The sequence below is a fragment of the Xenopus laevis genome, chromosome 3L, assembly GCF_017654675.1.
Source record: "Xenopus laevis strain J_2021 chromosome 3L, Xenopus_laevis_v10.1, whole genome shotgun sequence".
NCBI classification, from domain to species: domain Eukaryota; kingdom Metazoa; phylum Chordata; class Amphibia; order Anura; family Pipidae; genus Xenopus; species Xenopus laevis.
In genome coordinates, this window is record NC_054375.1 from 37,679,469 (window position 1) to 37,689,569 (window position 10,101).

Here is a 10,101-nt window from a genome sequence, read left to right on the forward strand (position 1 = left end):
AATATAAGTCATTTATTATTTTTATGTTTTCAAAATTTTATTATGCCTTTGTGTTGTAAACAGCATGATGTATGCATGCAGTTAAATAGCTTAATCACACTCAATTTGCGCTGTGATAAGTAAATCTTGCTTGTTTTTGGAAAACTCAATAAAAATGTTGAAAAAAAAAAAATGTGTAAAAGCACCTGTATGTGAGAATATCTGATAGGTCACTTTTTAATGCTATCTCTGTTTCATATCCAGGAAAATGTGCAACATGTGTGGGGTAGTTAAATGTTGTCTATCTCAGTTATTTAGTCTCTTATCAACGTTTGACAGTGATTTTGAGCTGAAGGTTGTAACATCAAAAGAACTAAAGGCTGTGAAACACTGATTTGTGTTACTATAGCTTCCTTGTTCTATTATATACATTATACATATACATAGTGGGGCACATGCAACCCAGGGTAAAGTCATTAGATGTTTCAACAAAAGATGCCTTTATTTTCCCAATAGTGTAAAAACTTTCCTTTTATTATTTATTAAAATTATCACCAGAGACCATGTGAAGGGACTTGTGGTAGAGAGAAACATCAGCTTGTAACTTTTTTCTTACCAGTACTGCTGGGGAACTGGTGTTTTGCCAAGTGCATGGAATTCTTGCAGTGCAATATAGTTTTAATATTTAATAAAATAAACATTTTACACAATGTTTACACTCAATCTCAAATTAACCTTTTTATTGCTGATACCTGTTATTAGCCTCACTTCTAGGTGCTACTCTCGATTCAGGTGCCTGCTTCTTCTTTGTCTACACAGCTCTCCCTATGCTCATTCCTCTGAGAAGTTCCGGTAGAGCTGCCCAGGGATTGGATGTGTGAGATTTCTATGATAAATGAGAGTACAGAGAGCTGAGTAGCCAAAAAAGAATCACAGATGCTCTGACCCTCATTCCAAAGTCTGAAGCCCACTGACAACAGGGAGCCCAGCTAATGCAAGTAAGCGCAGGATGGTTGGGCCCCCCTTAGGACTGCAAAACCCACCAAGGATACTGTCTTCCCAATGGTGGCCCTGAACCCAAGGTAGCAACCAATCAGACATTTGCTTTTATTACTTTAGCTATAGTTTGCTTAAAAAGCACAAATCCCTAATTGATAACTATGGTTTATTGCCAGGTGCAATTTTGCTTAGTGCTGATTAATGGCCCCCCTTTGTCTTTAATTCTGATCAATCAGTGTAAGGACTTGAGCACAAAGATTGTAAAATTCCTGGAGTAAAGGTTCAGCTTGTCTATTATGTGGGACATATTGCCATCACTCTTCAGTGCCACAGAGAGACATGATATGTGTCAGATGACTGTACATTATGGTAAATATGTCCCTATACAGTGTCTGATAAAATAAAGATTTGTGATATTTTTTAATTGTGGAAATCTGGAGGAACACTTCTTAGTAGACTAACACTAATGTCTATGTAAATCATATATTTTGTTGCAGATGCTGGGAAATGTGTCCATTTTTGAAGTCGGAAGAATTGCGTTTAGTGAAAATCACTTTAAGAGGGTAAGTAGTAAAATTATTAAATAACTGGGGCTTCTGGTACAGGAGCAAAGTGTTACCCATGAGCCTTTTGCTACCACTTTTACCATCTAGGGGCAACTAGACCTAGGTATGGGGCAACAGAAATTGTTTAAAATGTCATTATAGCCAGAATACAACTTCCTGCTTTGGAGCTCTTTTGGTTTCAACTGATTGGTTACCAGTCAGTAACCAATCAATGACTTGAAGGGGAGCCATATGGGACATTAACTTAGCTTTTGAATCTGACCTGCATACTAAGGATCAATTGCAACCTAACTGCATAGTTATGTCCTATGTGGCCCCCCTTCAAGTTGCAGAAAGCAGAAAGATGGGATCTGCCTATTATTTAAAGTGGCCATAGACGCACAGATAATATCGTACAAAACAAATTTTCATACGATATTCGGTGCGTGTATGGTGGGAAAAGAGACGACCAATATCGGCAAAAGACTTGGATATCTGAAGACACCTTGAACATCGGCCATTGTTAGTGCTGAATCGTCAGATACAGGTAGAATTCTGTTGTTTCTATATGTATATCTACCAGTATATCTGATGATTCAGCTCTACACGTGTCTTGAAACAAATTATCTTTCTTGTAAAGATCTTTTCCAAGAAAGATCGTAAAATCGTCTATGGCCACCTTTAGACATCTGTTCACTCCAGCCTTTATCGATTACATTTTTGGCTAACTAACTATGTTACACACATTTTTTATTTTGCAGATACTATATATTTACATTTTTTATTTTTTTACATTGAACTGTTCCATTAAGGGCATTGCTTGTATGTATTGGTGTTTTTCCTCCCTGTTTGGAACTTCATCCCCAAACCTTCATCAAAATCTACTTGTAGTTACATACCTTTCTGCTCCCTCTTCTTTCAGTATGCAAAGGACAGTAGTATTAACCATCATTCCTAGCACCAAACATCTCTACACGTGTCCTTCAGTGTAATATTGTCAGGCCAAAACACACAGTAATGCAGTTAGTTCTGAATATTTCAACTGCAATAAGAAGACTAAAAAAAATGTGTAAACTAGACCCAGGCCTGGGGCAACAAAAAATTGTTTAAAATGTCATTATATTTATAGTTTTAATACTCTTTATTAATGTTTATCGTGCAATGGGATTCAGGCTGTTTATAGAACTAGTGACATCTGCAAACCTAGAAGGGGTGATGGGATATTTTGTATGGAATATTTTTAGTTATTGGGCACTTTCCCTGTACCCTGCTACCTCTTAACTTCACTATTTCTCACAGATAAATAGAACATTATAGAAATGCTACATATAGTTTTGTGAGGATTGGTCAATACTCAGTTACTCCCTGCAGTATAGGCTCATGTCTTCTGTGCTGAGCTCTAGTGGTGTTCTTTCCCTTTAGATGTAGGTCTTGGGGAATAGCAAGGCTCCAGTAAGCTGGAATAGAGATGCAGATAGTAGGTATCATTTACTTAGACACCAGCCAGAAGATCTATGGGGATGTGTTAGATACTTGCTCCCAGGGTGTGGGTACACATTGCATCTTGAAGGCATTGAATACAAAATCTGGCACAAGGTATACAGTGCAGCAATACATTCCTGTCTTTAACTGCCTCTCACAGGGCAACAAAGGGCCTCTTTGTAGACAGGGCCCACAGGAACTCCCTTAATCAGTTGGGGGTGGGGAGATGACAGGAGGAGGGACACTGACAGTGTTGAATTTTTGTCTTGGGGCACAGAGAACTTTGCTTTGCCTCCAGATTAAGCAGCAGCCACAGGGTTGGAAGAAAATGTCCCATTGTTATTTCTATATCTAATATCTAGGTACCTTGGGCCAGCTCCCTAAAGCTTTTGCAAAGGCACAGGCCCATGAGTACCCGTGCGGTAGATACGGCCCTTAATAATCTCATAAAATGTGTTACCTATGTTCATGTAACACAGTGTTCTGCTGTCTCATTAATGAAAGTTTCTTTCTGCAGTATTGTTTTTTTTAAAGGAAGGGAGGACTTTCAAGCACCTACGGATGCGAACGATCGAGCCTTTGCAATATGTATTCAATATATGAACTTATTCTCAAAGTGCCACTCCACTATATTTTCATTGTGGATTTGTTTTTATAAACATATTACAATTTAAATGTATATTTAAAATGTTTTTGCTTCAGGACTCTAGCTGTTTTTTTGCCATTTTAATACAATTAAAATAAGTGAAGCAAGTGGAGCCTCTATAAGCAAGGGCGGGACATAACATGACTGTGGGCTTTGTCCTAGCCTGTACAGAAATATTAATTTCATATGTGGAATAATTAGCATTCTCCTGTTCTAAGCACAGTGCTGCAGGAAGTGGTTTGGGTACAGTATCCAAAAATAGAGAACATACCCTCCCCCTAGTTTACATTAAGATGCCATGAGAGACTTATAAGCAGGAAGAAAATATATATTTACTTGTGCAGAGCAGTGTAATACCTGTCCCCTCCTTATCATCCCAACTCTAGTACGCACCAAATTCCTTATTCAAGGAACGCTACCCACCGATAGCACTCAAGCACTGCATGTATAATTGCATACTAGCCGTTTATATAAGAATCTACTGGTATAGACTTAATTCTTCATGCTGAGATCCCTGTTCAATAGGAGCGATGGGAAATTCTCAGTTTCACACCATCAGGCCTTGTTGTGACCAAATATATAACATAGAATTTGCCATAGTTTCAAGTAAACTTTGTCTTAGGAAATGATGAAATATAAACATGAAGTTTGCCACCCATGTGTAGATAGATAGTTATTATTGCCTGACACTTGGTCCTCCTCTCTCTAAATGTAAATACAAATCTTTTGTTACAGGAGCTGAATTGGTCAGAGTGTCTTGAGGTATGTAGATATTATATAATGCATGAACATAGTATTACAAATCAACAGTGTATTTTATAGTTTTATTGTCCCTATGGGTTTGCATAATGAAAAAGAGCTGAATGAATATTTAAGTGTACATTGAATGCCTGCTCATGTACAGTATCCCTTTAAAGAAGAAGGAAAGTGTCACGGTTGGCACCCAACACTAGAACAAATGCCAAGCACCCTGGTCTCGGCTTGTGCTTCACCTGTAAACGAGCGGTGCAAGGCCAGATGTTCTGGATAGGCAGAGGGGCACGACTGTTAGCGAGAGTCTTTGGGCTGAAGGTCGTAGTACAAGGCGTTAGTCAATAGAGTATTCAGGCCGGGTCGGGGCAGGCAGAGAGTAAAAGTAGTCAGGCAGGCAAGGGTCAAACCAGGAAGTCAATCAGAAGGGTTAAGCAGAAGGAGTAGTAAAGGTCAGGATCCACAGGTCAGAATAGTCAAAAAGCCAGGCAGGGGTCACAACAGGAATCAAAACAGGATAGCAAACGCTCAGAAAGCTCCAGGAACAAATTCCTATCATGGGCAATGATCTAAAAGCCAAAATCCCCTTTTGAGCGTTTGAATTCCGCTCCATTGCGCGTCTCTGCGCGCTGACGTCATCACGCCTCCGCGTCTATAAAGAAGACGTGGGCGCGCGCCCTAAGGAGCGGCGACAGAGCAGAGAGAGGAGCAGTGGGAGTCCCCGCCGCACCCCTAGACCACCAGGGTGAGTTTCTTTTATTACAGAAAGCTACCGAAGCAGTTTATTGCCAATAGATTAGCCACAACAGTGCAAGCTATAACACTATATTTATTCTGCAGAATGCTTTACCATACATGAGTAAACAACTCTACTCTCTGTTTGTTTAGGAAAGCAGCTGCCATATTAGCTTGGTGTGACCTCACTTCCTGCCTGAGTCTCTCCTTGCTCACTCATAGCTCTGGGCTCAGATTACAGTAGGGAGGGGGAGAGAGGAGCAAACTGATCATGCTCAAGCCCAAACATTGGAGGTTTATGCTGAAAACAGGAAGTCTGATACAAAAGTCCCTGTATACAAAATAGAAGGAAAGAAATGGAGTGTTTCTTTTAACAGGACTCAGAGCAGTATCACTTTGCGGGTTTACTGGTGTATTTATATAGACCTTTCTGAAAAAGCTTACTTAATTTTAGTCTTTCCTTCTCCTTTAAGGACGTTCTGTCTGCTGTTGTGAAAGCCACTAATGTGCATGTGTAGGCAGATGTGAAGAGTACTGTGTGTGTGCATTTCTGCAACCATATACGTCAATCAAATGTTGAAAGGCTTGTAAATGGGGGAGTGAGGCTTGGTGCGCATGGCATGTTACCAGAGTGCAAGCAGAAAGTACAGTTTGCACTGTCATAGTTAATGTGCAGCTAGAGGTAAAAGTGAGCTCCGGGGATGCTGCTGCATTTCATCCAGAAAAAAGGGCTCACTTACAGGCCCTGGTACTGGTGCTTAGAAGTACAGTAATACTGTACTGTACATGCAATACAGTCCCATGGCAAATGTTTTCTTGTACAGCAGGTAGACTTTGCAAGTAAATTGCAGCTGTACAGTCAGAGGGCTAGGGATGAACCAGCTCCATGATGTTGTAGCTCCCACCCTTCCCAGCTATAGTCAGGTGATCCCACTGGTGTCTAATAAAAGGGCAGCCAAGTTTGGGAGTTTTACTTTGAAAGCAGCAAGTAAGTTGCAGGTAAAACTTAGTCCCTTTGTAAAATGTATAATTAAGCAATTGAATTCTTAATGAATCAGATGAAAATTAAGTGTAGGACTGGCCAGATATGGGATGACTTTGACGTAGTTGGCCAGCTTAAATATATTGCAATATATGGACAAACAATCCCTGTGTTGTTTAAAGGGTAAGGCATTTTTCAGTAGCAGTATGCACAAAATGTCTCTGTCTTAAATATATTGATAATGGGTTGAGTGCAGAGGACCTCTTGTAGTTGACTATATGTATTTTGTGGTCACACCCTCATTGCACCCACCGCCTAATGGTTTTAAAAAATAGTGGTGAGCACAACTTTCCCTTGTTTGTTGTGGCTAGGGATGAACAATTAGAGAGTAGTGATGCCGTCCCATGAAACGGGTGAAAAATTCCTGAAACACAGATTTTGAGGCCACGACAATGTTGACGCAGACACCCATTAAAGTCAATGGCCGTTTGGTAATCGTCACTGGCATCTAACTTGACGCTGGCAAAGTTTTGTGCCAAATTTGCGAAAATATCGCCAACTGTGAAACGCGGAAATTCGTTGCAAATTTGCGCCTGTCGATTAAATTCACCCATCATTACTAGAAGGGGAAAGAAATGCAACAACATTACAAAACTGAACTATGAACAGAAGATAGTAGTAATACGAAGTAGTTTATGGGGAGTAAGGATATGAGAGGTGGCAGAATTTATGAATTGGAAGAAAAAAAAGGTAAAATGAGTAAAAGACAGGTTTCAGAACAGAAAAATATAAGAACCACAAGAAGAGGTATTGAAATATAGATGAAACAAATGTATAAGAAAAGGATGTCTGGGATGAAAAGTTATGGTAAAGGAAGAACATAAGGATAGAAATACCGGAATAAAGACAAATAGTCAGTAGAGAAAATCACTTCTGAATTGAGGAAGCCAGTCTAATGACTAGTGAAATGTCTTCAAGAATAAAGAAGCAAGTCCAGCTGATTTGACTTATTACTATAGATATTATTATACATTTTGTTTATTTTAATAAAACGCCCTTGCCCAAAGTCACCGCCTATGCTAGTAAGTATTTTTTTACATTGTTTTCTTTAAAATGTTACTGGCTCAATTTATAGCTTTGCTTGAGTAGCTGCTGCTCTTCAGTCTGGTGCAATTCACCATAGGCCTCCCATTGTGTTATAATCCCAGTATCATAAGGTAAATGCTGTGTGGCCTGCTTATACAAGGGATAGAACATGGCAGGATATTAGTCGGGGTGATCTAAAGCCAAACAGAGCCATATATAGCACTTGCACAGCAGGAAGAGTGCCTGATTTCCTCATAGCCTGTATAAAAAATCCATAAATGTGTGCCAGTATAGATATTACTATATATATATTATTATAGAAAAGAGAATTTAGCAGGAAATACTCTAACTGACCCATTCTAAAGCAGCTGCCCTGAAGCGTATTCTGCTTGGAGCGTGTTTAGAATGAAATCACTTTGGGTCGAATATTGAGGGTTAATTAACCCTTGATATTCGACTGTCGAAGTTAATTTAGCGCTATTCGTTCGAATCGTTTGATACGAAGGATTTTAATCCATCGACCGAAAGATTTTTGTTTGACCAAAAAAACATTGCAAAGCCTATGGGGACCTTCCCCATAGGCTAACATTGACCTCGGTAGCTTTCAAGTGGCGAACTAGGGGGTCGAAGTTTTTTCTTAAAGAGACAGTACTTCGACTATCGAATGGTCGAATAGTCGAATGATTTTTAGTTTGAATCGTAGTCGAAGGTCGAAGTAGCCAAAAAAACATTCGAATTCTAAGTTTTTTTTCCTCTGTTCCTTCACTCGAGCTACGTAAATGGGCCCCTAAATCTATTTAATATTTCTACATCCTTTGCACAGTGTGTCATTTTTCCAGCCTCCCTATATGCTACATGTACATTTTCTCATATTGTCCCATTTCTGTATGTCCTTATACTCACAGCCTAGCTATGTGCAACTGGCCTTGTCTTGTCCCTGGATACTCACAGTTTGCCATGCATTATGTGCTGTAGTGTTCTTCTCTCCCTGCCTTGTACCCCTGCTCCCAAACTCTGGAGTAATTATTTATTCCCATATCTTCTGATTTCCACCATTTACTCTTCACAAATGAACTTTTTGCTGTGTGGAATTATCAGTTCTTTGCTGCACTCCCACAAATGCTCAGCTTAGATCCCATGGCACTAACTTGATCCTTTCTGTTGAATGTAATTGCATGGGTACCCTTCCTAATAATTCCTATACTACCTGTACTAAACTAACTTTACATTTTTAGATCACAACAGCACTGGATATTTTCCTTACTTCACAAGCAGCTGGATGTTTTTCCACAGTATCATTGTCTTCACTGTGAAGAACCACTTTCACTGCTAGAAATTATCCTGAAGTCTAAAGTGGTGGCCTCTGGTTATTTGATCTTTTCTATAGAAGATAAGATCTCTCACTATTTAGCTATAATGCCCTTTAATGTACCTGTAACAAGTAATCATGTCTCCTCACAAGTGCCTTTTCTCCAGAGAAAACAATCCCAACCGTGTGACACTCTATCCTCAGTTTTAATCTTCCATCCATTTAACCAGTTTAGTTGCCAGTATCACTGCACTCTCTCCAGCTCTCAAGTTTATGTATATACTTAAAGGGCTGGAACCCAAAACTGCACTGCATACTCCATATAAGGCCTTACCAGGGACCTATAAAGAGACAAAACTGGTTTTATGTGTTGAGTTACTGCCCTTTTTATGCAAGACAGCACTTTATTAGCTTTATTAACCATTTACACTGCCTATAGTCACAAAGTTCAGTTTTTATCTACAGAAAAAAACCATATCCTTCTCAAATAAGGACCTCAATACACTTCAATTAGTGTATTGACATTTATTTTATTCATACCAAGTGCATAGCCTTGCATTTATCAACACTGAACCTCATTTGCCAGTTTGCTGCTCAGTTTTCCAATTTAGTCAAATCACTCTGCAGCATCCTGTAGTCAAATCACTCTGTAGCATCCTGCATAGAACATATAGTTTTGCACAATTTAATAGCATCAGCAAAACTACAAACAGTACTTTCAATGCCCACTTCCAGGTCATTCATAAACAAGTTAAACCAGGGGCGAATATAGGGCTGCTGCCCCCTCCCGCTCCATGCTTAAAGCAGTTTCAGAGCTCGTCAAAGTGGGGTAGCATCGATATTGCATTGAGCGCAATAGCCAAATTTCCAGGTTAATACCCAGAAATTTGTCTCTTAAAGTTACAAGAGGTGGCTTTTTGGTGCCTAAAATAATCAGCACCTGAGCTTAGATACAATTATCACTATTTAAGATAAGCAGGAGAACTGAGTCAAGCAGCTTAAAGTTCAATTTCACCTTAAAGGAAAATTGAACCCCCCACGGTGATAAGGCCCCACTGGCCCCCTCCCTGCCTCCTCCCTGCCAAATGTTACCCCGGAATTGTGTCCCCTGTAGGATTACTGACCACACATGCAGAGTGAGTGCGGCGGAGCTCACAGGCACCATCTTCCGGTGCTTCGGTAATCATAGTTGCAAGTAAACTTTGTCTTAGGAAATTATGGAATTTAAATGTTGTACTTAGTTACATAAAGTTTGCCACCCATGTGTATATAGATGATTATTCTTGCTGACACTTGGTCCTCTTGTCTCTAAATATAAATACAAATCTTTTGTTACAGGATCCGAATTGTCCAGAATGTTTAAAGGTATGTAGATATTATGTAATGCATGAACATAGTATTAAAAGTCAACAGTTTTTTTTTACAGTTTTATTGTCCCTATGGATTTGCATAATGAAAATAAAAGAGCTGAATGAATATTTATGTTTACATCACATGCATACTCATGTACTGTATCCCTTTAAAGAAGGAAAGCTACCGAAGCAGTTTATTACCAACAGATTAGCCATAGTGCAAGCTAGAACACTAT

The 10,101-nt window shown here is 39.4% G+C and overlaps 1 long non-coding RNA gene across 1 annotated transcript; it reads left to right on the plus strand.

Annotated features, from left to right (window-relative positions):
• The first annotated feature begins 1,475 nt into the window (after positions 1-1,475).
• LOC121401159 lies at positions 1,476-9,879 on the plus strand. The gene is made up of 3 exons (XR_005966152.1): positions 1,476-1,541; positions 4,387-4,413; positions 9,852-9,879. It is a non-coding gene; the product is annotated as an uncharacterized LOC121401159 (long non-coding RNA).
• Positions 9,880-10,101: the final 222 nt, after the last annotated feature.